Source organism: Lissotriton vulgaris, chromosome 6 (genome assembly GCF_964263255.1).
Source record: "Lissotriton vulgaris chromosome 6, aLisVul1.2, whole genome shotgun sequence".
In the NCBI taxonomy this organism is placed as follows: domain Eukaryota; kingdom Metazoa; phylum Chordata; class Amphibia; order Caudata; family Salamandridae; genus Lissotriton; species Lissotriton vulgaris.
In genome coordinates this window covers 322845636-322873117 of record NC_141694.1, presented here as the reverse complement: position 1 = coordinate 322873117, position 27482 = coordinate 322845636, and the positions used below count along the sequence as shown (strand labels likewise).

The following is a 27482-nucleotide window of genomic DNA, read 5'->3' as shown; positions in this document are numbered from 1 at the left end:
CCGGAATCAACCTCACCTAAAGTGTTGGAATTGTGATGTCCTCCTTGATTTCCGCTGTATTGTCCCTTCTTATATTGACCTCTCCCTTTGCGAGAGGGGTAGAAGTTGGTTCTATTGTTGTATCCGGAATCCTGTCCTCCACCCTTTTGGGATTGGAATCCCCGCTGGGAATTCTGGCCACCGCGGCCAAATGATTGTCCCCTGTGTCGTCCGGCCCTAGCAAAAAACGGGCGGAAGGCTCGTCTTAGGGAAGTTTGAGCCTTATCCAGCCCGCTAAAGGTAGCCACGAATTTAGTCAACTCCTTCAGGAAAGGTTGGCCAAATAACAAGCCTTGAGCCAACAGACCGGACTCGGACGAAGATAGTTCCGCTAACTTGGGGTCCAATTTAAGAAGAATGGAGAGGCGCCTTTTGCAAGACATTGCACAATTGGCATTTCCTAATTGACAAATAGCCCGTTGGGACCATTCAATCAACTCGTCCGGGTTCACGAGAGCGGAGGACTCCTTGGCCTGAAACCCCTGGTCCAAGATTTTGGTAAGAAGACCCAGCAAATCCAGCATTTTATCTTGGCAGGAATGCAATGCCCTGTCAATACCTTTTTTTGGCCCCTTTGCATACTTTTTAAGGTATGTGACCATAGTAGGGTTGACCTCCGGAGTGTCGGCCAAGTTGTCGGCCAAGTCAGGACGCGGACACTCAGACCGAAGGCGAGCTCTAACATCTTTCTCAAATGGCTGACGAATATGTGCCTGAACATATTCAGCCACAGCTGGGGACATTAGCCAAGAGGAAGAGTTAGGATGTACAATATCCGAGAGTTCGAAAGTGAGAAGTTGAGTATGCATTGGCGCATTAACAAAATGCTCCTTACGAGCTTTCTTAGAAGGCGGAGGACCATCCTGCCCTGAAGAAGAGGTCAAGGAAGTATCATCAGTATCCATCAGTGGAACTTGCGAGTACAAAGGCTCCTTGGAAGACTTACTCCCAGAACAATCAGAGGACAAAGTCTTAGCCAATTTCTTAAAGTCGGAGGTATGTGGATTGTGTGGAGACCTGGAAGAAGAAGCACAACCAGATGCAGAAGGCAACCAACCCTGTTGCATGGCGTATTTGGAAATGTGGCACTTCAAAGGTGCAATTGCACATACAAGCACTTTATTTACAGAATGCTGCACTCCCTGGTCCAGGGGCTCTACCAAATCCTGCTCCATGGAACCAGAAGCATCCTCCTCATAAAATTCATCTTCCTCATAATAGTCTTCCATGGTGTACACCAAGTGTACAAAGTTATGCCCACCAGAGGAAGGAATCAAGAATTGCAGAGGGCAAAAAATCAGGGGGAGTGGCTAAAGGCCCCAATGCAAGCCAAAGGACCCAGAAACAAACCTGATAAAAACTACATGTAATAAAAAGGGGAGGGAGGGCTTGCTGCAAACAGCCACTCTAGGCAGTGCCTATGACGATTATACAGCCTAAAGTTGTGGATTTTTATGAAAATTGGGCGAAATGGGGACTTTTTGCAGGCTTGTGGGCAAAAGCACGATTTTGCGGTGCTTAATTCGAAGTCTCCGGTGAAAACCCGAAGTGAACATACACAATGGCCGCCGCACATGCGTGGAACGGCCACCTGCCGATGTAAACACAAAGAAAGGACCACGCGATGTAATCGCGTAGCCTTTCACCATCCCAAACTCCCTCTCCACAGAATACTGGTGTGGGTGCTAAGCGCCCGAACCGGGGAGGCGAGCGCGCGCTCACCGCAGAAGGCAGAGCGTCCAGGACACAAGACACCCTCTGAGGCACAGCCACGAGTCTTGAAAGCACAGGTGGCAATCCGAAGGCAGGCAAACACAGCGCGAAGAGCGCGCAGAGACCGGCAGTCTACAAAGCTGTCGGAAAAAAACGGCAGACAACGCGAACAAAGCACAGGGAACCTGCAAAGGCAAAGCAATGAAAACAGGCAATATAAATGGAACAAAGCAACAAAGCACAATGCAAGTAAGGTAAGAAGCACTTAACTGGTTGCGGAGCAGCAAAGAAAGAGAATTTAATATTTTCTATGTGTCCTTTTATACTGGTGACTCTATGATCTGTCATGTGATACCCAAGTGTTCATGGGTACTGTAGTTTTTTGTTTTTACATACTGCTTCTAATTGGCTGATGAGCATTTCTAATAAAGAAATGAGAAAGCATAATCAGAGCCTCCTGTCCTGACACAGAATTATTCCGTTATCCATACTATACACTTATTGGACATTCTTTGTTTTTATAGCGTCATTTAACGTATCGACCGGGATCCCCTGACCCAGCATGATTGCTGACTTAATATGCAAGGACATTAGGTATCGTATTTACTTGTGGTAACTTGGATATATTGGATTTGTTCCATCGCAAGGACCTCACAAACATTTTGAATTTTTCTTTGTTTATCAGATGACTGCACTTTGATAGCCTATGTCTGGTTTTCATATTTTATTTTAAGAGTGCGATTACACTCCCTGCGGATTTTTCTGATACTATAGCAGGTTAGTGGAGTTACAGTGGTTTGCTCTTTATTAAACTAGATTAAATGACAGCAAATTATATTTTGCCTTTTTTATTTTGATAGATTACGTATCTCCCCTCGTACTGGGGCTTTGAATGCCGTAATGTCCTACACATCTTTCATGTTGATCCCTTCTTCATGCAGATGTTGTATTTCTATATAGGACCCTAATTCGATATTCCCGATTCATGCCCTTATGTGGTTATAATAAATAGTATCCTTATAAAGGCATAAGAATCATATCCGTATTTAGTAATAGCCCATGCAGTCCAAAGCACGGCAAGGCTACTCCCATAGACTCCTAGAAAGCACAAGGCATTCTTTAAACAAACCAAACCTCCAGCAGCCCGGGAATGCCCCCTGCTTTTGTTATGATTTGCACAAGAACTACTGGAGTCCAGAAAGAACTGTTAGTTCTTTGTGACATCTTATGTCCAACCATACATCAAACCCGGCACCTTTCAGGTATAATTATACCAACGTTGCCTTAAGCAAACCCACGGTGGTGGGGAGCAGAGCGACGTTCTACTTGTCCGAGAGCCCAGCTGTTGCCAGAGCCGAAGGAAGCTGCCCCTCCCTTTTTTGACACGCTGGAGAAGCTGCCTTTTCTCACGCCGAGAAACCCAGCTCCGGTGTTCCCAAGTCACCCTCGCGGGTTGCTGGGAGATCGAGTCCTGAGAAGCGAGATACAAGACCTCCTTCATTCTATAACCAAGGTACGGAGCTGATTAAAACCTTAGAGAGAATTCTTGATTCCGATACTTGGCAAAAAACCTAACTTAACTTAAAAACTGCAACTTACTTACTCCTTCCCACGTATTAGGCTTAGGTCAGGTACACCGGGTAGGCGTATCTTAGAAGCACCAGTTGAGTTTGTTAGTCAATGTTTTTATGTATGTATATATTTTATCCATTTTAAAGTATCATATGGCTAAGAAAACATATCAATGCTTTTACAGTATTATTTCATAATACTACTTTTACTGTACGCACTTTACTTTATAATGAGTATTGCAATTGTGGCAATTAATTACTCTTGCATGAGAAAGAAGACTGCTCAAAAAATAACACCTTTTGTTGAAAACGCCCGTCTCTCTATTTCTCTGCACTCTGGTGAAATTAAGCTTGCATGATTGACTGAGTGAAATAGCTGTCTATTGTTTTCACACGACTCTAGAGATACAATCTTTATTCTGAGGGAGCAAAGTTGTCATGTTTATGCGGTTGTCAGAAACGAATCCCTTCTTGTCTAAATCAGGACGGTTAACCCTTTCCTGAACATTCGAGAAAGTTTCTAGTGACTCTGAGCTAGCTGGCAAAACTAATGAAGTCTAATATAGTCAGTAGAGACCTAGATGACCTCAGTCCTATGTCTACACTGCTGTTTATGTTATTCCAATGCGCAGAGCCTATTGAGAATATAGGAACTATACTACACAGACTGAGGTGATTATTAATTCCTTTTTCTTTATCTCTCACATTTCTTTCGGTGTCTTCCCTATTTAGTTTTCTTTCATGGCTTATTTGGATCCAGATTATAAATTTGATTATACTCAGTAACCCAATAAGAATTATCTTTTGAGTCCCACACCTATTTTGGTGGCCCCTCTATTCACTTCTCTTTTGGGATTTACAAAAAGGTTCTCTGCCTTAGATCACTAACTTGACTATATCTGTGTACTCAATATGAATTATCTTCTGAAACCCATGAACATGTATTTCTGTTTTGTTTAGAAACCTGTCTTTGTGATTTTCCCTCAGTCACTATCTGTTTACACCTGTCAATGTTCACAATTGTAACACCGTCTGTGTAACTGTATGAGCGCCCTATTATCGTATTAAAAAATGTTCTTCTTTTGATAATATAAACATTTATTGGTGAAAAAAATATATTATCTGTACATGAGTATTGTGTGTCTTACAATATTTGAGTAGCATATTTTCTCCTTTTTTCTTGATTTTATTTTTTTAGACTTTAAGGTTTTCCTTTCTTTTTCCAAGTGGCATACCTGAAACATTGTTTGGACTATATAGTTAATTACCCCTGGTTCAGGACCTAGGGTTGTCCCTGTTGTTTGTAAGTATTGTAATCATAACCCAGGCGGAGAAGGGAGATTCGGAGAACGGGAAGGAGAAGGAGCGGGAGAAAGAGCTGCGTGTTGGGGTGAAGCACCCAATTGTGCCGGCCATTCTGCAGGAGTCTGTGCAAGAGGTGAACACAGTCCTGTGTACCTAAAGTGCAAGCCCCACAGAGAGAGTGAGATCCTAGTTTTCCTTAGCATTCCTTTATGCACATTTGTGCTGTTACATGTCTGGCTTCTTTTCAAAATCACACGGTATAGTGGAGTGCCATCATCTCATAAACTTGTGGTTTAAAATCCCAGTGTTTCTATAAAGAAGAGTGGCTGTAACCTGTGCATAAACAAGCAGGTATTGTTTGGTACCTAGTATTTGCAATTCTTTAATTAGGGCGGGAAAATACCTGCACTTCTCAGCACTGCATCGATAAAATTAATGAGAGTGCCAGGACTTCTCAGGAGTAAAGAGGTGCTCTGAAGAGTAGGTGCCCACACTCCTATATTTCCATTTGAAGCATTGAATTGCATAAATGTTGAAGCAGGTTTTGACTGTCAAAAAGGAGAACAGGATCTAACCCTAAGCATATGAAGACATGCAAGATGATCTCTCTCTGGCGCCAATAAATGTTAGATGATGTCCTACTTTTTTTTAGATGAACCAGAGGAATTGCTTCTTTATACAGTACACTCAAAGCATTTGTTAGTTCACAAAACCTAGTGGAAAGAAGGTGGCAGACCTCTTAGCCTGGATTCTACTTTCAGAAACACAAGTATGACCTAATGGGTCCGGATGGAGGCAATACAACAACAACAATAATGTAACCTACCTCCCCTGACTCATGGCATTCAATGAGGCTTATTAATGTCATGAAGAATGCTTTGTAAGCCGGCTCTTCATAGCGCCTGGTGGGCGGGGTTAGCAAGCAGCATAGTTTCAGATCTATTTGTCATAGTAATGCTCTTGAGGAGAATGATTAGGACTTAAGATAATGAAGATTACCAGTAAGTCATTAGGACAGTAAGCATTGTCTTTCATTTGTGGCCATTGCTGTGAATAAAGGAGCTCCACATTTTTATTCACAAATCTCAATTTAGCTTAAATAGTCTTTGAAGTTGCAAAGGACAGAAGCAAAAGATTCCACACAGCAGGCATCCTGAAACAAAAAACACCTAAGCAAATGTCTTGTATTGGTTTTAATCTGAGCTGGTGTTCCTTTTACAAGTGCCCCGTGGCTAAATATTAGCTGGTTTGGTGCTGTACAGCCTAACCCTTGCACTCTCACCTGAGCCCCTTCTCGAATGCTCGCCTTTTTACTATGCACATGTTAGAAAGGACAGCCTTAGGGTGGTCTTTTCCTCAATGTTTTGCCTGCCTTCCTTCATTTTTCTTATCTTGTTTCGCTGATATTAGGACCCTACACATTACCACTGCTAACCAATGCTAAAGTGCTTGTGCTTTCTCCCCTAAACATGATAATATTGGTTTATCCCCAGTTGGCATTTTTTAATTTACTTATAAATCCCTAATAAAGTGGTAACCCTTTAGCCAGGGCCTGTTAATTAAATGCTACTAGAGGCACAGGGTCAAGACTGATTTGCACATGGCCAGGTCTAAACTGGGGTGGCATGGTGAGCTAAAGAATCACTGGGCTGAATGTTTAGATTTGTTCTGCATTTCGTCCATCAATTGTGTGTCTTTTGCTTTCTTGCCCTAAGTGCTCTGGGTAGGCCCAGATGTGTTTCCTGGGCTCACAGTGCCACTGGAATCAAGCTATCCTGGCTGAAGAGTGGTGAGACCCCGAAACCGGTCCTAGGATGCTTGTTTCCGGTCCAGGGAAGACCTGGCTTGGCAGTTCAGGATGGCCTGTTCCCATGAGGCACAGGGTCAAGGCTGACTTGCACTTGGCCAGGTCTAAACTGGGGTGGCATGGTGAGCAAAACAATGATGGATTTAACCCAGATCTCTTGACTGGGGGTGAATGTTTAGATTTGTTCTGCATTCCGTCCATCAATTGTGTGTCTTTTACTAGTGCGCATGCAGCACTAATTGTGCCACCCACTTAAGCAGTCCTCAAGGTTCTGTGCATACGTCTTAGGGATCCCTGGCACAGTGCTCAGATGTTATGGCTCCTGGCTACACTTCAGATCTGGGGGGTCTCCTGGACAATGCGCTCTATTGCAAGGCTTCAGCTGGCTCCTTGATTTCAGCTGATGGTATGTGCGCACGTGTCCAACCTCCATCAAACACTATACTGGAATCTTTGGTGGTGTCCGATTTCAAGCGGAAAATTCGCTCTAGAGCATTTTAGATGCCGCAAAGCACTCTGGTTTACATTCCAGGCAGTTCCCCAAAGCAGGGCTTCAAGTATCCATGTTTGAGTTCTGCCTGTGTTCATATCCGGCAATAATTATACATTAACTTTGAAACGCGTGCCTGACTGTAAAACCCTTAAGAACAAGCATTTGCAATGCAATAGCTCTCGCATTTACGCGAGTTTGAGCTATTCACATTGCAAATGGCGATTCCCTTTACTTTTGTTTTCGTTTTTAAAACATAAATAAAAGGCATTGTAATTTATAATGCCAATAGCTTAAACTCGCCTAACTGCGAGACCTAGCGTATTGCAAATACCTATTCTGTACTCCTCTCACTACACACCCCACTGTGCAGCAATCCATTGCATTGTATTTACATGTTCACTATGTAAGACCCCCACATAGATACATACATAGGAGTTGCATGAACATTAAAGTCAGATTTAAAACAATAGTCAACTACATTACATTGTTTCAAAAACATTGCTGTACTTCTGTAACTTCATCCAAGAATACAGCACACATTTAAGGGACACCAAGTAAGTTACCCCTAATCACCACTTTAACACTGATGCTCCCTTAAATTCTCTCACGGGCAGATAAACATACTTATAAAATGCCCCTCTCTATAAAGTATTTCCTTGTTACGTATGATTCCTCTACGTATTATGCTTTATTTATATTTGCAATACTCTAACACAAAACTTTTAATTTGAATTGAAAGTTGGCTTGTCTCTCAGCAGAGCTTTTTAAATCACTTGAATAATTTATTTCCATTCATGGAATATAGATTGCTTTGTCTTCAGACCACTGAGCGGCCCTCTAGCTGAGATGAACTGGATGCTAAATGCTGCAGCTGCATCAATGATTATCGAGGGTCTCGGTAACCGAGATTTCATCTATCCAGCCAATGTGTGCTCATGATGACTGCCTGTTGGGCATCAATTTAAAAGTAGTTTAAATTTTTTATAAGGGTGCAGCTGCTAAAGGCTCCTAACATTTTTGGGAAATTTGTAAGAGTACCAAGCTAAAGCAATGAACGTCGTCTGTGTCAGATAATATTCTGCCTAATGCCTCTGTGAACCAAAATTGTTGATTACTATCCAGTGTGGTCTGCATTTGCATTGTACCCTATAGTACCTGTAGTCTTTTTTATCTCCAAATCACCACCAGTTTCTGAAAAAGAGAGTGGGGCATATTATCAAGGGCCCTTATCGCCCTTTTTCCCCTAAAGCGGCGATAATTTGATTGCCTTTTACCAAGCTGTCGCTAACACCAGTTAGCGACAGCTAGTAGGAGATAGCGAGCATCTTGGGGCCCACTTTGCATGTCAGCGATATTTATCGTTAATGACATGCAAAGTGGGCGTGCCAAGATGTTAGCGACTGTGAACAGTCGCTAACATCGCTATCTCCTATTCCCTACAATGGCGTACTTTTGGAAATATTTGCGCTAAGCCTGCCCAGAGCAGTTCTTAGCCATGTTATCCAATGGTAGGTGGATAACATGGCTAAGAGCATTGTCACGATAATGTGTGAATATCGCTGTATTTCCAGCGATATTCACGCATTTCAAATGATTTTTATAGTTTCTGAGATAAACTTTGATGATAGCAAGGTATCTCAGCGATAAAAATTGTCGTAGCGCGTCGATAACATTATTTCCGCTAACCCTGCTTAGCGATAAATATCGCTATTTCTAGGTAATATGCCCCAGTGTTCTTCAACTGGTTGAACAAAGTCAGTTTTTGGCCTTCTTCAGTGATTTAATGTGATATTGTTTTCTCTTGCTAATTTGCAATCATTCACAAACTTCCTAGGCAAACAATGCCTTGCTCTAACCACCTTCATCCCAAGGGCGATGCTTTACTACTTCGTAATTGTATGCTGTTGTGGCATGCAATTAGGCAGTAGAAAACCACGGGGCAGATTTACAATCACTGGTGCATCCCTGCATATCAGCAGGGATGTGTCAGTTATTGTGTGCCACGGCTCCACCACCATGGATGCGCCGCATTTACAATGTGGCGCACCATGGGGCAAAAACGTCACAGATGCATGATGCATCTGTGCTGTTAAAGCGGTGCATTGCTGGAGTTGCGTTGCAAGTGCGACGCAGCTCCAGCAATGCTCTGGGGGGCCATATCTTTTCAATGCTGCGTCAATCCTTACGCCTGCTTGAAGCAGGCGCAGGGTTTTGATGCAGCATGGACTCAAAAGTGAATGAGTGACATCTTGTAGATTTCACTCAGCCACTTTTGGAAGGCGTTCCAGCACCGGAACGTCACTCCCCCCGCGGAGGAACGCCTACTTCTGGTGCAGAGTTGTACAACGTGACACATCTCCCGGATGCGTCACGTTGTAAATACCCTGCAGCATGGCGCATCTTTTGCACTGCCGTTGCGTGATGCAACGGCGGTGTAAAACAGGTGTAAGGGACTTGTAAATCTGCCTCCATGTATGACTGCAATATGTACAAAGCTAATAGGCGTAAATAAAGCCATTTTCTGCTGCAGATGTACGTTTGCCGCTGTAAATGCCTTTGTGAATCGGTCCCAGTAAGTGCAATTGCACTTGCTAACTTTTTTCTTTTCTTTTACCTAACCCCTTCTCCATAACCACTCATTGAAAGGTGCTCCCTTTATCTTCTTGCCCTGAAAAGGGGATTTATTCCTCCCCTTGTTAGCAGCAAATATCTGACCTTTTTCAAATAAGGAAGGGTTCAGGGGGGAGTTTGTTAATACCTACAAATGTGTACGTTTATAGGTAGTTATACATGTGAAATTATTTTGTTGCCCTTGGAATGCCCATTATATACCGAAGGTTATAGATTTACTCACATTGAAACCTACGAGTGAATAAATCCATTTATTAGAGTGAAAGTAAATTTGGTGTACTGAAACATTTGTTTTGCACTCCTAAATTAAGCTATTTGTTTGTGTAAGTAAAAAAAATATGCATAGTTTGTCAGCAAGTCCAAAAATATATTAAAATAAACAGGTGGGGGTATATGTATTCTTAAAGTTCAGCTCGGTGTATGCCAACAACTTCCACGCAGCTAGCAGGTATGACTTCAACAATCTAAAAAACTCCTTTATTTGTATTTTTTTACTATTTTTTGCAAGCAGTTGCAACACCCAATACCAAAATTACCGGTATCAAATAGGAGCTTTTTGTAGATCTGTATTTTCACTTCAGAGTGGACAGAAAAAAAGGCTACAATAAATGTTTTGTGGGAATGCTTATTTTGAACAGTACAAACACATTTTGGGCACATGTCAAATTGAAAAATAATACTTATACATTCCCATCTTATATATCAAGTACAAAAGTCCTCCAATGGGCTGTTGATATGAGATAGCCTTGAGATCCAGATGTCAGACTGCTCTAGAAACTCTCCTTACCTGCTAACCCCGGGGCATATTATCCATAGACGGTGATAAATATCGCAATGCGCGCTTAGCGCTTTTTTATTTATCGCCATCTATCGCTGGAATTTATCACCCAGTTAGCGCATTATTAACAACGGTTATCACCGAGGCGATAAGAATTCTGGGGATTTCGCTGTTTTCCATGGAACAATGCTGGTTTTCCAGTGATAAAGAAGCCAAAAGGATGGTGGAACCTTCTTTACCAATGCACCTGACCACAATAACCAAGATAATATTATCCCTTTAGATCTGAGGAAGGGAAGAGTGTGCACACCGATATCCACCCACCATCACAATGATAGTTCTATACAGAACTTGAACACAGTTAGATTTATAAGCACAGGTGCACCACATATAGGAATTGTACAAACTAGGTCAAAAGTTTGATACAAGATAAACCAAGAATCAATTTCAAAAAACGGTTTTTATCAAAAGGGTCTTTTCTTTATTAGTTCATTAGTCAAAGAGACACAGCCGACGCGTTTCGTCCCATACGGGACTTCTTCAGGGCAAAAATTAAATGAAAAGGCTCCTTAGGTGTAGCAGCAAATCGTTAGAGATGAGCACATGCGAAGCCAATAGTTGTGTTATGTACAGACTCAAGGTATTTATAGATGCACGTTATGTTCACGAGGGAAACCCAATTTCTGTAAGTATCACGACAAACGGCAAATTTGAACTGAGCCTTATAGTAATGGCTCCGATCGGCTATCCCCTGTTCAGGACCCAATAACAACCGGGGATCCGTGGCCGACTCGCGGACAAAGAGTGATGACGAATTTGCGATCCCCCTCTTGCCTTCTCCAGTACGTATAGCACCTGGTAGGAGTTTTTGGAATTGATTCTTGGTTTACCTTGTATCAAACTTTTGACCTAGTTTGTACAATTCCTATATGTGGTGCACCTGTGCTTATAAATCTAACTGGTTTTCCAGTGATGTTCAGTGGAAAACGGCGATATGGTTGATGATAGGGCCCTGTCGTCTTAGCCCCACAATCCACCTCCCATGTCAGGTATGCCTTAGTCACGAATTTAACAGACGTTAATTCCTGCGTTAGGGCAGAGTTAGCACAAAAAAGATCAGCTCTACACCGGACATGGCCTTGTTGTAAATATTGCGAAGCCCTGTTAGCGATATTTTACACTGAAATTTTACGAGGCACGCCTACCTTGCATCTCATTATTGGTGTAAAATAAGAGGTATGGGCGCGTAGTGTTGATTTCCCCTAGCCAGGCACACACATACTGAATACTATGAGTGTGAGAATTTGCATACTTTGCTTTTGTTAAATTACGTAAAATTTTAGCAAACATTATGTAAATTACACATAATCATACGAAATGCAAATCCTTCCTTTTGTGCTGTATTTATAACAGGAAATGCTGCTAACAATTGGTTCTCCCATGTCTTCTTGCTAAACGTTTTACATCAATTGGTGCATTTGCTGTAAAATGTTACGCACATGATGTGTAAATCTGTAATAGATTAATTTCAGGAATTTCACAATGCAATCAGAATACAAGGGGGCATATTAGCAAGAACCTCGTTAACATTTTTGCCACGTAGGGGCAGGAAACTGCAGCTAAAATGGCGATACTGGGCTTGCTAATATGCATTATAGAATTCCAATCGAAGCCCAGGTTAGAAATGCCGGACATCTAACCTGGGCCTCTATTGGAATTCTATAACGCATATTACCAAGTCCATTATCACCGTTTTAGCTGCAGTTTCCTGCCCCTAAAACTGCGATAATTTTAACGAGGTTCTTGCTAATATGCCCCGAAATTCCTTTACTCATGCAAATTACATCGTGATTTTAAACTTCACCCTTGCCTATTGAACACACTGATAAAAGCATGTAAAGAAAACGTCCACAAGCAAATGACTGAGACCACACCAATTTTGTTTGAAGAAAATTATGGTTTATTTGGTAAGGTAATGGACAATTTACAGGCAATCCAAGAAGAGTTGGTGATGATAAGAACTAAACTGGACGACCAGCACCAGAAATTCTTAAAATCTTGTGTTGAGCCTTTGGCGGTTCACCACACATCTGGGCCACTTAGTCCAGGAAAATGACCTACACACAGAGGTGGAGAGTGCCAACCAGCCTCAGTCAGAGGCACCATCGTAGAGCAGCAAAAATAAGTGTTTCAGGCAGTCGCCTTTCAGCACAGAACAAGCTGTGATACAGAATAGCTAACTTGCCATCTCACAATGAAAACACAGGTATACTGTGCAATCCATCATTAGAAACTTTAATACAGGCTTGTTATTTATTGTTTTAGATCAAATTAGCATAGCACTTGGAAATAGCTCAAGGGTGTTAGGATGTTAGGATACTAACAACTCAATAATTATGTTAGAAATGTTCTTGTTGTTTTTGGGAGAAATGCTTAAATGCATTCCTTTATACAATCTTTGTGGTCACCATCCATATTTTATGCACTAGGGTAAGATAATAAAATAAACAATTTAAACAACATTTCTGAATCTTGAGTGTGCTGTTACTTACGAAAGAGGGCTTGGATCTAGTTTAAAGCACCGTGATCCCAAGGTATCAGTGGTGGCTGGTGGAATTTTAAACTGGTGAGGCATATGCAGAACAAATCAACGTACGCGAGTCAGCGCATCGAGCAAGGCCGACTGCAATAAGGGAAGTCATAGGGGTTCTCTCCCCGTGAAGTAATACAAAAATAATTATTATCTTTTTGGTGCCATTTTCAGTACTATATCTGTGATAAATGAACTAAAAATTCAGTTCTTCTAGGCATTCATAAAAGAAAACCCATACATTATTTCAGAGAATTTCTGGGTTGCCAAGCAAGTCTGACTTCTGTAGAAGGCTAGGGTACTAAGCCAGACTGCTTTGGCTTTACCCTTTCCAATAGAATACACATAACATAGGTGCATAAAGGTCTACAAAGAAACACACTTGAAATGTTGTTCCTTCCGGAAATGCAGGCTGGCCACTTCCTTTTCTACATTAGCTATTCAATGTTTACAATGCTTATTGTCCAATAATTTTTATGAAATATATTAAATAGCTAATAAGTATAAGAAATATCCATCCGAAACAAACATTTAGTTTTTAGGAAATTAATAAAACCTTTGTATTTTTGAGCAAGGCAATTTTGCAAAATAAAAAATGTAGTAAATATTGTACTTAAAATAGTTCATATAGCGCTCTGAAGCCCTTGGGTCCATCAGTATCTTAGAAAACCACTAAATAAAAATAATTTATGAAATGAGTCTAGTGTGCATTGCTTAAAATATAAGAAATATCCATTATTTTATTTTTAAATACTTTGCATGTCACTCTCAGGCCCTTGTGCCTGTCAGTACAGTAGAAAATGGTTACATAAAAATAAATTATGAAAATAAATGCGGATTTTAAGAAATATCTCTTCAAAACCAATATGATATTTCTAAACACCAACAAAATTATTTTAAATAATTATATGTAAATACTTTGCATGTCACTCTCAGATCCCTTTGTTAGCCAGCACAGCAGAGAAAACAGTTAAATAAAAAGAAATCAAATAAATGTACATTTTAAGAAATGTAAAAACAAATATGATACTTTTAAACACAATTTAAAAAAATTATATTTAAATACTTTGCATGTCAATCTCAGGTTCTTGTGCCTGTCAGTACAGTAGAAAATGCGGTCCTGACATGGAAATTGGGATGCCACCACCACGGTGGCGGTGGGATCCCGCTTATATTGCATTGTGCGGGAGGTGCTGTAAGCAGCACCTGCCACAATGCAATATATACATATTGCGCATTTGTATGCATAATGTGGCAGGCACCGCGTGGTGCCTGCCACATTGTGCAGGTAAATAGAGGGGAGTCCCATGGGTACCCCCCAAGTGAACCCCCAACCCCCCAACCCTCAAAGGGCCCCCGAAAGTGATCTCCGCCTGGCTTTCCATGGTGGAATGTCTGCCATGGAATGCCCTGCACCAGCGCCCATCATTATATGGATAGCGGTGTGTTGCAAACACAACCACCATGAACTTTGGGTGTTCTAGGAGTTATGAAAAGTGCTCAAGAAACAATACACTGTTATATTTCTATTCAACGTATCCTCTCTGGGTGCTCACAATGTGGGAGAAAAAACACCCAACCTCTCCCTGCGTACTCATACGATTAGACATACATTGAAAATCCACAACAACTGGAGCACACCAATTATAATAGCTTCAAATTGCTTCAACAGTCAGTTGAACAAACAAACAATTATTCAAGATTTCCCAAGATTCGTCTTCTTTTATTTCTTTTCCAATCCCAAACCAACGCGTTTCGCCGAGGTTAATGAACACCTATCGGCTTCCTCAGGGCTGGAAATGATACAAAATGTTTCTGTCTTAGCATTTCATAATTATTTTCCATGAACATTTCTATAAATATGAGAGAATAGAGTCCCACACGGCCCATGGAAAAACCTGTGCATCTTTAAATTTCAATGATATAGTGACATCATGCAACTGTCATCCTATCATTTCATTTCAACTTAAAATGTACATGACTTCTTAATTCAGTGAAAATCTATATTTCAAATAAAGAGACATAGCAGTGACTCGAATTGAACACTAATCAAAACATGCAAAAGCAAAATTGTGAACAGCTTCATTGTGAGATTGCTTAAAAACTCTACTTATAGCCCAGAGCTTAAATTCCTATATTTTTGTATTGTTTTACCTTGTCTTCATATATTTCCGGCCTAAAGAGAGAAACATTCCCTTACTTTTAAGTATCAGCATGAGGCAAAGACTTCTGATCACGTTTACGTGATTTACTCGAATTTCAGTTTTCATAAAACTGAAGTTATCCTACCTTATATCTTGGGGAGGTTGCTCTTTAAACTATTTGCTGCTAAATTCCGGTTGGAGTCAAAAAGTTATTTTCTGTACCGTTATTTCTGAAAGAATATATAATACATGGCTCTGTTTCAAAACCTATTATTCACCATCCATTATATTAACCTGTCTTTTAGAAAGCCACAAAAAAAAATTATTATTCAACTCCAACTGTTCTTACCTGCACTGATAACTTTGCTAGTTATTTTCCTAGTCCTGTTGCCTGTTCCTAATAGAAGTTATATTCTTATCGTGGTGATTGCCTAAAAATAATCATTAGCATTCAATTATTATCCCGTTCCTTTCCCCTATTTATTGCAACACAGGAGCTTCACCTCCATGCCCATTCCAATCGTACCTTATTTAACGGCATTGCTCCATATCCCCTTGTATTTCAAAATGCTGCCCTCGTATCTCGCACCTCTCCCTGTCAAAAATAAATGTGTGCTTTTGTTTATTTCAATTTATGAACCACCCGGAGTTAAATCTATCTTATTAGAAAGCCACACCCGCTCTAATGCGAAACTCACCTCTCTCACAGTGCTGGCGTCCCGTGTTCAGGCAACAACGCCAATACTTCCTACTTCCGTTATATTCTTTAACTCGAGTAACGTGAAGATAGAGAGCGGACTTACAACTGGCGTCTATGCTTAATCGCCATCTTTAAAGTAAGTTCGTTTACTCGTGATATTTCCTCATATAGATATTGCCACAAAAATTTGTTAAACATCATATAATTAATATTAGTAAATTCTAGTCCATCTTTCTGAATAATTTCTAAAATATTAGCCACGAACCCTCCAATATGAATCCTCACCCCATATCTTGGTCCCTTTAAACTTTCCTTAGCTAAGAGCTAAAAAACAGACTTTTTTCTCGACTCAGTCACCATCTTTGAAGGGGATTCACTATATCACATTGGAAGTAAATAGTACATGCCTCTTATTATTTCACGCTTTATTATCATGACTTTCTATTTTTCTGGACATTTAGCTACCCATTAATAATTCTCAGTCCCCTAATCACCATATTGGGGCTGATGTTGACCCCTTAATTATTTCATCATATTGATTAGGTTTGCGAGTATCACTATTATTAACCTCTTAATCCCCCAGAAAAAATTCTAGTTCCCAGTCATAATTTAAGCCGTCCTCTACAGCTCGCAAACACATAATCCATTTTGCCTCTTGCCGTCTTAATTTCAGTTCTCTGTTTCCCCCTCGGCGATCACTATATACATGATCTATTCCATAGAATTTAAAGCTCTTACTCTGATCCTGCTTATCACATGTATTCAAATGTTCTGCTATTGGATACCGCATATCATTGTTTTTCACGGCTCTCAGATGTTCACCCATTCTAGACACCACCACCATATCTGAGCCCTTTTCTGCCCTGTTGCCTGTTTGACCGGCGGAAAACCGGCGGACGATCTTTCCTTAGGATCTTTCCGTCCGCCGTGGTCCCCACGGCCATCCTAATTTGGCAGGGGGAATTGGTGAGCGGGTGGTGGTAAATGGTGGGCAGATTGCCACTGCACACGGGCGGTGGCGATCCGCCCGCCATTCTAATAGACCCCTAAATGTTGTACATTTAAAGAAATATACTCTCATAACCAACATATTTTTAAACACTAAAATAATAATAAAATATGAAAACAAATATATATGAATTCACAAATACGTAAACATGCATATATAAATACATATCAACTGTATAGGAGTTGTATGAATATTAAATGGAATGAGTAAACTGCCAACAGTACTTCCTAATGTTATCAAACAAAACAAACCAAGCTATAAACACCTGAAACAATCATCACACATCAGATTCATATTTTCTATTTATATAGATAGTTTGCTCTCTGATCTTTAACACCTTGGGTGCTAAGCAGATCCCCCTCCTGTGCTGATATTTACAGAATCCCCTTTTACATGACGAGCTCAGCTCGTCATGAGCGCACGAGAGGTGTACCTCATGACGAGCTGAGCTCATCATGCGCATCGAAGGGGTTAATATGAACAAACTTTTCAATTGGTCTTTTGTTGAATTCTAGTATTTACTTTATTAGCTCTTTTTCCATTGAAAGCATAGCAAATGCATTAAGTCTAGCTTGAGTCATTGTGTTTCGCAAAAACATTTTTTCCCTCTTTAGTGTGGAAAAACATTGCTCAGACTCTGCTGTCATGGGTGTAGTAATGACAACGCTTAAAAGATTTATGGTTTCAGAAAAAGACTTCTCTAAGTTGTTTTCACACAAAAAGCGAAATAAAGCCATGGCACCACCAGTAGCCTGACGAAAGGCACGTCTTCCATACAGGACTGAAAGTGCTGTATGCAATCTGGCTTTGTCTAACATAGGATGGGCTTCTATGGTTTCTGTGAGTGCCTCAGCTTGGAAAGATTTGTCATGTCTTTCAAAAAAGTCACTTCGGAATATTGTTGCACTTACACATTGCTTTATGAATGCAAAACGCTCTCTGGCATGGACCACAATAATGTCACAGACTTCTTTTGCTTCCTGGGCCAAAGTATTTATTTGCAGTCTCTGGTTTACAAATGTACATTCTTGTGGCAGTGTAGAATCCAAACTGTCAATGGATTCTCGTACTTTGGTGATGCTTGTCACAAAGTCGCTTTCTGGAGAGACACAGTGTCTATGTCTCGCTTTTGCAATTGATTATATAAAATGTCTATGTGGGGCATTATACAGTGAAAAAGAAACAGAAAGAATATAAACTCTCTATCTTCTTATGTATGTATATGTATGTATAAATTATTTTATAGCGCGCTCCGTTACTGGAGAGTATCCTGGCGCGGGTAAAGGAGAGGTAGACAGTAAGACATACAAGAAAAACTTAACTTACACTCTTGAACAGATGAGTTTTCAAATGCTTTTTAAAAACAGCCACTGAGGACATAGATCGTAGCTGGAGAGGGAGAGCATTCCAGGCCCGGGCCCCGATCACTGAAATCGATTGGCCACCAAGTCTTGCTCGTTTGAAGCGGGGAAGATACAATTTGTACAGGGTGGAGGATCTGAGGGGACGTGCAGGAACATAGTTGGTAAATCTCTTCCTCAGATACAGGGGGCCTTGATCATGGGAGGCACGAAACGCAAGCACCAGTGATTTAAATAGAATGCGTTGAGCAACCGGAAGCCAGTGGAGTGTGCGCATCTCAGAACGAACGCTCTTCCATCTCGGGATGTTGAACAAGAGTCGGACTGCCGCATTCTGGATAATTTGAAGGCGTTTTACCAAATAGGCCGGGATGCCACTGAATAATGCATTTGCATAATCCAGCCTAGCCAGTATAAGTGCTCTAGCAACCGTCTCCTTAGCATCCCTAGGGAGCAGAGGGAAGAATTTGCGGAGCATTTTTAGGGTAGCAAAACAGGTACCTGTAAGTTTTTTAATATGGACCTCAAATTTGAGATCCTCTGTGAACCAAATGCCGAGGTTTTTTGCTGGTCTCATCATCTCTTTTGGGCAAGGAATGTTTGGAGGCCACAGTGAGTTCTTAAACGAGGTGGGGAAGGAGCCATAGAAAAGTACTTCAGATTTTTCCTCGTTGCATTTCAACTGGGCCTGTGTTAACCAGCGAAATACAGCGGACAAGCACAGATGAACTACCGATGTATCCAGATTATCATCCGGCCAGGTAAACAACAGTTGGGTATCATCTGCATACCCTATTATCTTGGCCCCAAACTGTTCTGCCAGAAAAACCAGGGGGGTTATGTAGACATTAAACAGCAGGGGGCTAAGAGTAGACCCCTGCAGCACCCCTGTAAGCAATGGCTTAGGTTCAGAGGCGTGAGGAGGCATCCAGACCTGCTGAGTCCTATCGGACAGAAAAGAAGATAGCCAATCTAGGACAACCCCCCCAATACCAATGGCCGACAGCCGGCGGAGAAGGAGCTCATAGGGGACGGTGTCGAACGCGGCAGAGAGGTCCAATAAAATTAGGACCGCTCTGCCACCTCCGTCCAGACATTCCCGAATTGACTCAGTCATCTCCACCAGCGCCGTCTCAGTGCTATACGCCGCCCTGAAACCAGATTGAGCGGGATGGAGGGCATTGGAGATGTCAACAAAATTCTCCAGTTGCTGAAGGACTACCTTCTCACAAATTTTCGTAAGTGCCGGAAGAAGGGAGATGGGACGGTAGTTCCCAGGAACCGACACGTCCAGTCCAGGTTTCTTCAGAAGCGGCAGCAGCTTGGCCTGTTTCCAAGCTGATGGCACCTCTCCAGTGGCCAAGGAGAGGTTAACTATCTGCGTGATCTCAGTGCAGACTGTTTCCGCCACCTCCGACAGCACCCGGGCCGGGCACGGATCGGCTGGGGAGGCAGACTTCAGGGACTGGAGGAGAGGGAGGACGGTACACTCCTCAATTTGCACAAAGTTCGTGAAGTGGTGCCCTGAATTTGGACATAATGAAGGGTCCAAATCAGCAGCAAGGTAGTCGGCTGGGAGGGCCGCTAAAAGGTCCTGCTGAATCCTTGTTATTTTCGTAATGAAAAAAGAGGAAAGTTCCTCACACCATTGCGCAGAGGACGGGAGTGGAACAGCATCAGCCACAGGGGACATAAAACTTTTAACAATAGAGAAAATCTCTCTGCTATTGTTATCAGCCTTGGCAATGCGCCCGCATAGAAATTCCCCTTAGCTACCTTGATGGCTGTATAATAATCTTTCTGGGCGAGTCGCAGAGCGGATTTAGCCTCAGAGCTATAACCACATCTCCAAGCTCGTTCCAATTTTTTACACCCCAGTTTCCGTTCTCTCAGTTCCGGGGAGAACCAAGGTTGGGAGGGAGAGCGCCTAGCTCTGCATACCGTACTTTGCTTAGTAGAGGCGATAGTCGCCTCCCGAGCCCACTCATTAAACTCACATACTGCTACGTCTAAACATGAGTTAAGTTTTGGGCGGGTGCTGGACAACGCCTGTCTGAACTCAAGTACATTAATCTTTTGGGGGTGACTGATGAGAGATGGAAGACTGGGTTCGGGCAATTCCCACATGAATCTGACCAAATCATGGTCCGACCATGTAGTCTTTTCCACAGTAACCGACTGAATGGGAAAATTAGAGCAAACCAGGTCGAGTAGATGACCACCCGCATGCGTTGCACCAGTGACCCATTGATTAAGCTGAGCAAGCTCGAGGATTTCACCAAGTCTTCGGGCTTCTGGGGCGTCCGGAACATCCATATGGATATTTAAGTCGCCGACCAGCAAAAACTTGGGAAAGCTTAGGGCACGGGGCACTATATAATCTTCTAGGGAATCCAAAAAATAGTTAGGCTGGCCCGGTGGCCTATAGATTAAAGATCCGCCCACGGTAAAATGAGGAGAAGTTTTTATGGAAAAATGAAGAACCTCTGCCCTGGCATCCGCAATCGGAGGCTCAGAGGTGAAGCTCCACCACTCCCTAAAAACAACTGCTATCCCCCCCCCTCTACCTAAGGGGCGATCAACCCTAGCTATCTTGAAACCCCTGGGGACAGCACTGGGAGCGGAAGTGTTAGTCATCCACGTCTCCGTGAGGAACAATACATCCAGCTGACCCTCCCCTAGTAATTCAAAAATGTCAGAGGCATGCCTCACCGCAGATCTGGCATTGATCAAACCCGCCCTGATGTTGGGGGCAGGGGCGTTAATGACCAGATGTGAAGGAAGGGAGGGTTGGGGAAAGAAGCCACAGTGATGGCATGTAGCCAAAACACCAACAGGGACTACCCGAGGGCAGGGAAGACCTTTAGCAGGGGGGGCCAGACTCCACAGGTCACAGCGCGAGTACCTGCGTTTCTCTAGCGAGGGGATCCCAGGAAGGCGCCGAGCAGTATGGCAGGCCCTGGGCCCGTCCGAGGCACGGACGGGCACAGACGGGCCCTCCTTTGGCGCTCCTTCGGCGCGCAGTCGGCGCGCCCGCTGCACGCGGCCGCTGCGCGCCCTATGGGGGACCATTATTTAGCACACAAGCCCCTCCCCGAGCTGGACCGCTACCTCCCGACCAGCCAGGGACCGGGCCTCACTCAAGATGGCGCCGCCCGACCTGTCCCTCCACTACAATCGGCACAGAACAGCCGCGGTGGACCAGGGCACAGGGGAACTGGGAAACAGTGCAGGTATTTAAAACGATTTCAATTTAATTAAAAAAATACATACAACACAATTCGTCAGGCAATTGAGTGTAAGGAAGTAAAAATGGATTTTTTTAAATAGCGCTACAGCTATAGTGCAGCAAAGCGAGTGAGCAGAAGAGTTAAACTCGCAGTCTGCTCGTCTTTTCTCCAGCAGCGTTTCTGAGTGCTGCCACCACAAAGATCAGCCATAGATCAGCCACAAGATCAGCTTATGTTCTAGTAAATTCCTTAGCTTCACATATAGTATTTGACTTTAAATTGCCACTGTTTGCAACGGTTGACATGCATTCAAGAAGATCTCTGTATTCATCAATTATGTTTATTGCTCGAATATTGAAGTTCCAGCGAGTTGCAGACCCTCTTGGAAGTCTTCTTGAAAGTATTTGTTCAAGAATATCAGTCTTTTTCAGGGAACCTGCACAAAATGCTGCTATACCACCAACCTCTGAAAAGAAAATTTTAACTCTAGCTATTTTGGAGGAAGCCTGTTCCCTTATTAGGTTAAGTTGGTGAGCATAGCAATGATTATAATGTGCATTTAGGTAAACATCCCTGATTTTCATTTGCACCCTACCAGTTGCACCACGCATGACGCTGGCACCATCGAAGTTTAAACAATTTAAATTTAAACAATTAGCTTTCAGGGAGAACAATGTTTAATTAATTAAGAATGACTATGGCAGTGATTTTTGCAGATAAGTCTTTAGATGTGTAAAACAATAAAATCTTTTAGCTACCTTTCAATTTTCCTCAATGTAGCGGAAGACCAGAACTGACTGTGTCTTAGTAGAGACATCAGTTGTATTGTCAGATTGGATAGCTACATAATCAGTGCTTCTGAACTGCTGTGTAATATATTCTCTTATTGCTTCCAGCATATAGTCCAGCAACTCATTCTGAGTAGTTTTAGAACTGTCTTTAAACACTGTGGCTGTTTTTAGATATGTTTCAATAGCACTATCAATGCTGGAGACAAAATCAACAAGGCCACTGAACACGCCAGGATTTAGAAACTCTTCAGTTTCATCATGCCTCGTAATGCCAATTCAAAGGCACTACAAAAACTTAATACAGTCAATCAATTTTGATCAAATGTATCGATTTTTATCCACTTCTGCATTATGTTTTCTTACTCCCACATGGTATGCTTCGTTCAATTGCTGTACACTGTATGATTTTCCAAAAAGAGATAATTTCTAAATATTTGTCAAATGGGATTTACAGGAATCAGTTTTTTTTTATGCCAGATGCTTTAGGTCAGTAACTCCTATTTTTGTCTAGGTAACTTCCCCTCCAAACAGTAAGCAAGGGAAACAGAATAAAGAATTTTTAGAAGCGCTACCAGTAAGACATTCTATCCTTTGCAGACTGCTCACTTTTAATTTCAGGTTTATCAGTTCCTAACGTTTTCACTTGCAGTTTATCTGCATGTGTCAAGCCCAAAAAAGGGTTTATGAGTAAACTGTCAACTGTGTTCATTGTGTCCAGTAATAGATCAGACTGGAAATAGAAAACATAACCTCCCTCGGTTGAGGACAAAAACTATATTACGCAAAATACTGATTAAACACTAAAATGAATTCTCATGCACACAATAGTAACAACAATTAGTCAACCATCCTCAGTCTGACAGGAATGCAACTGCAGCAGCATGTACAGCTGTACCCCAAGCGATATAGCCTTGTAACTATTTCAGAATTCCTCCTGGGATCCTGTTAATAACTAAAATATGATGTAAGCCTTGAGACTAGGGGCCATTGCATGCACAACACCAGTGGCGATTCAAAATTGAGCATGTAAATTCAGTGATCTGCCTAGAAGGGTTTATTCCAATTATGGGATCCTTGAATTGCTATTATAAGGATGCAATTACTATATTTTAGGAGTAAACCTAAAACAAAGTACTTATACATTTGGACTTGACTTTAGATGGCAAATAATACAAAACGTGTTGAACATTTTCTTAAAAAGCATAAGACTCGCATTGAACAATACCCTTTAAAAGAGTTCTAGGCAGATCTCTGATATATCCAGTACCCGACTGAACCAGGCACAGCATTATAAATGTATATTTTTCCAATGAAGAGTTTAACATTGCAGTTAGACTATTTCCAAATTCAAAAAATATTTGGATGGAGCTATTCTACACACAAGACAGACTATATTTACATCCTATAGACAGTGCTAGTCATTTGGCTGACCTACCAGCAAAACTAAGTGAGGTTAATTTGGCCGACCTACCAGCAAAACTAAGTGAGGTTAAAGGGGCGAGTCCAAAATTGGGAGGTAATCATGTTTCGTGCCTATTATTCGCGGATGATCTAGTGATTATGGACCTGACACAGATAGGCCTCCAGAGGAAATTAAACATGTTCAATGAATACTGTCGGAATAAAAAGTTAACAGTGAACATGGATAAAACTAAAATTTTATGCTTCGGTAGGAGTAAAACTAGCTTCCTGTAGTATCTGGATACAAAGCCACTCGAGAGGGTGAACGAATACAGATACCTGGGAATCTGGTTTATGAGTAACCTTAAATGGTATACCCATCTGGAGGCTCTCAAAATGAGGGCATCTGCCTCTGTGAAGGGTCTAAAAAGATTTAATAGTGTGTACGGAGAAAACTCAGATAGGCCGGTCATAAAAGCCTACGTAGCAATGGTCCCCCCCCCCAATTCCTGTATGGGGCAGAAGTGCTCTATTTAAGTGGGAAAAAAGGGTGGGATAAAGAGGAGGGAAATATTTTTAAAAACCTGTTCTCTTTGCCTAAATCCTCTATGGTACATGCTGCAAGACTGGAGCTGGGAATTACCTCCTGGGCAGTAACTGCCTGTATGGCACTAATCCGCTTTTGGCAGCGCCTAGGGTCTGGAGAGCACTTAAAAATTTCACAGTGGTGTAAAAGTGAAATTGTCGCTAGCGAACTGACCTGGGCGAAAGAAACAAGAGCCGCACTAAGTGAAGCCTATGGTGTGTTGGGTTTAAAACTATGCCAGGAACTCGGTCATCCACGTATAGCTAGGAAGGAACTGAGGTCACTTGGCACCGAGACGTCCCGCACATACGATAGAGAGTACCTCTCGCAGATAGTTTCGGTGTCGTATATGACCCTGGCCTGGGAACTTAACCAACAGTACCCCTACTTAGACAGATTGCCCAGCTACCGCCTAAGATGTGAGGTCCTAAAAGTGCGAATGGGGATAAACCCCTGCTATGGGAACAAGGAAGCCAAAAATTTTATGTTGAATAATAATGGAACCTGTACTTGCGGGTTGGGTACCCACTGCGATATTGTACATATTTTACTAGACTGTATGATGTTTTTAGATTTACGAAAAGAAATTTTATGCCCGATTTTTTAAAAATACAGGATCAGAAATAGGATGTAAGCTGCTAGCTTTATAGCTGAAATGAGGTATCTAGATATTGCTTGTGCTATGGGGAAATTTTTGTGTAAAGTCAAGTTGTTCCTAAAGTGTTCAGAGAAAATATCTTATATGGCGCTCATGCGGGGAGGATGAGCCTGTACATGTAAAGGTTAACGTTATGATTTGGAACCTTTGGAATTGATTTGATGCTGATGGAAATTACCTGACTTAATTACCCCTAGGGGTATTTTTGTATTTAGTACGAAGGAATGTACTATTTTATGGGAAGTACAAATGCCATGTTTTTAATATGATCTTGTTTAAGTTTTAACAGTAATTTGATGTATAGGGTATACTTTTAAGGTTGTAATTAACCAAATAAAGTTTTCTTACTGACTGACTGACTGACATATCAGTGATCCTATTACTAAATGGATAGGGGTCACACTGTCACAACACATTAGACATATTTTATATAACCTACTCACTGTACATACTCTGTGTGCATTAAAAATATGGTGGGGAAAAAAGTAGATTAAAAAACATTGGTGTGAAAAATATTGTTGACTGAATAAAAAGAATGAAAATAAGTAGTGGCTTCCATGCATTATACAGGAAACATAAGTGTACTGGTAGCCAGGGTAGGGGACATCCTCCAAAGTAGACAAGAGTATTTAAAATGAGGTGGGGTAAAGGGTCAGGAGACATGGGGTGGGCGTCAAATTCTGTTCCGCTCGCGGAAATTGTGAATTTGAGTAATAATAATCTTTATTGATTGGTTTAAAAAACCATTTACAATTTACAACATGACGAAAATTAATTAATAGAAATGGCCGTGATAAACGTTTTAAATCAATTAATTTAAAATGACTTAAAATTCGTGGGGCCATTAAGATCTGATAATGTTCTGATACAGTACATAACTCTGGAATTCTTGTAGTCTCTGATTTGGATGTTGTATCTATTAACTCGTCATCTCTGCTATGATGGGGAGACTTTGGATTGAAGTGTGGCTTCAAGGAGTTTTAATGCTTTATGGACAAATTTCGAAAGCCCAATGTTTAGCATGGTGTTGTCAGGGTTGAGGGCGGCCATTACTGCTTGGCTGCAAGATCGAACTCCCAACATAATACATTGGCCTCGCAACAGTGACCGTCTGGCTGTGAGCAGTGCAGAGCATGCACAGATGATATGTTCCATTGTTTCTGAATGGTAGCCACACAATCTGCAATCCGTGCTACTACCCGGCCGGCGCCATTCTGGGATGTTCTTCAGAAAGGGCCATTCTCCCATCCTCAGGGCTATAAACTTGGTTTTCCAATAAAGTGCATATGTGCTTGACAAGTAGAACGGCTGAACAACCACTTTAAAATTTGCGATTACAGCCCAGGCGTGTCTCCTCTTTGAGAGTATCGCCCTGTCCGAGTGAAAGGACCACAATCTAACGTTTCTTTTGATGACTGACTTTAGCACCGGAAGAGATGGATTTATGTCCCAGAGCTCTTTTGCGCCTAGTAACTGTAGGCTGTAATCCAGGATTTGCCGATGCTTGTGGCTGGTCTGATTTTTTTGTATTCCCTGCCAGAGTCGGGCGTCCAAGGAATCCTCCCCGGGCGTGGCGCAGTCTATGACACAGTTTAACAAATGCACCTGCCTCCACTCCATGTGGTCTTGGAGTCCCAATTCAAGTCTCACTTGAGCTGGCGAGGCAGATTTTGGCAACCCAAAGGCTCTTTTAAAGATTTTTGTTGTTAACTTGTTTATTAGTATACTGGTTGTGCCCTTGGTGACCTCGTGTCCGTACGTCAGGGAGTTGTTTACTTTGGCTTTCATTACTTTCAGCATGGGTGTTAGGCTAGGACCTAGTAGCTGTTTAGCCAATTTTGCAGCGGCCACCTCTAGCGACAGAGCTTTGATTTTTAATGCTTCGTTGTGCTTGATAAAAGAGCCTCTTGCATCCAGAAAGATGCCCAGATATTTGTAACTGGGGGTTAAATCTAACTTTGCTTTGTTGAAGTACCACCTTTCTGTTGGCATTTTTTGCTCCCCAAAAGAGATAGTTTTGGTTTTTGACAAGTTAAGCTCTAGATGGTTTCTTGTCGGGTAGCAATTCATCCAGTAGCCTCTGGAGACCCACTTTGTGTGACTTATAAGCACCAGATCATCGGCGTAAAGCAAGTTGGTGATCCGAGTCCCGTTGAGTTGAGGAGGATGGCCCTTTATGCTGTCGAGAGCTGGCGAGAGATCGGATATAAACAAATTGAATAGGAGTGGGGCCAATACACAACCTTGTCTGATGCCGGTTTCAGTTCGGGTCTTCCTGGAAACATGGCAGCCTTCGCCCAGCTTGATTCTTATCCACGTTTCCGTGTGGAGTTGAATTATTGCCTGAAGAAGAGGATGTGGTATGCCCCACGATTTTAGTTTCTGCCATTACAGGCCCCTGGGCACACGATCGAAGGCTGCTTTGAAGTCTACAAAGCAGCAGTGCAGCTGGATATGTTGGCAGGTCGTTTTGTCCATCAAGACGGTTAGCATTACCAAATTGGTTGTCGTACCGGTATTAGCCACAAAACCCAACTGGTTAAAAGGAAGGCGCAGGGTTGATTTGGTCCAAGCCTGTAGCTTCTCCAGTAGAATATTTGCAAAGTACTTAGACTCCACGTCAAGAAGTGCTACCATTCGGTCATTTTTGGCTCATTTATCTTCCCGCCTTTGTA

General features: G+C 42.0%; 1 long non-coding RNA gene across 1 annotated transcript; it reads right to left on the bottom strand.

Moving 5' to 3' along the window:
• Positions 1 to 14295: 14295 nt before the first annotated feature.
• Positions 14296 to 15811, bottom strand: LOC147707297 (uncharacterized). Its single transcript, XR_015296443.1, has 4 exons — positions 15770 to 15811; positions 15598 to 15666; positions 15421 to 15502; positions 14296 to 14720 (listed from the first exon to the last, which is right to left on the bottom strand). It is a non-coding gene; the product is annotated as an uncharacterized LOC147707297 (long non-coding RNA).
• Between the last annotated feature and the right edge of the window lie 11671 nt (positions 15812 to 27482).